This window comes from Sinocyclocheilus anshuiensis, unplaced genomic scaffold, assembly GCF_001515605.1.
Source record: "Sinocyclocheilus anshuiensis isolate Anshui unplaced genomic scaffold, SAMN03320099.WGS_v1.1 scaffold1694, whole genome shotgun sequence".
NCBI lineage: Eukaryota > Metazoa > Chordata > Actinopteri > Cypriniformes > Cyprinidae > Sinocyclocheilus > Sinocyclocheilus anshuiensis.
In genome coordinates this window covers 147,406-147,703 of record NW_015542421.1, presented here as the reverse complement: position 1 = coordinate 147,703, position 298 = coordinate 147,406, and the positions used below count along the sequence as shown (strand labels likewise).

Genomic DNA, 298 nt, shown 5'->3' with positions numbered 1-298 from the left:
GAGGGTGTCTGAGGTGTGTGCTTTTATGCAGGCTGGTTGATGAGGTGCTTGATTGGTGACAGGTGCAGGTGCTCAGTACTCCGGTGATTAGTGCTCAGGTGAAGGTGTTTGCTGTGATTGACCGAGTCTGGCCGATCTGTGACAGTACTCATCCCTCCCGAAAGGCGCGTCCCATGCCGTAACAATTCCGCCGGGGAGGGGGGGTGGGCGCCATGGAGGCTGGTACAGGATGGAGACCCGGGAGGCCTCCAGGGCGGAGCAGGTAGTCCGGGTTGCCATGGCAGATCAGGGGGCTAGG

At 60.4% G+C, this 298-nt stretch overlaps 1 long non-coding RNA gene across 1 annotated transcript in view; it reads right to left on the bottom strand.

Annotated features, from left to right (window-relative positions):
• Positions 1-298, bottom strand: part of LOC107693509 (uncharacterized) — a 9,341-nt gene that overhangs the window by 8,766 nt on the left and 277 nt on the right. The window lies entirely within an intron of this gene.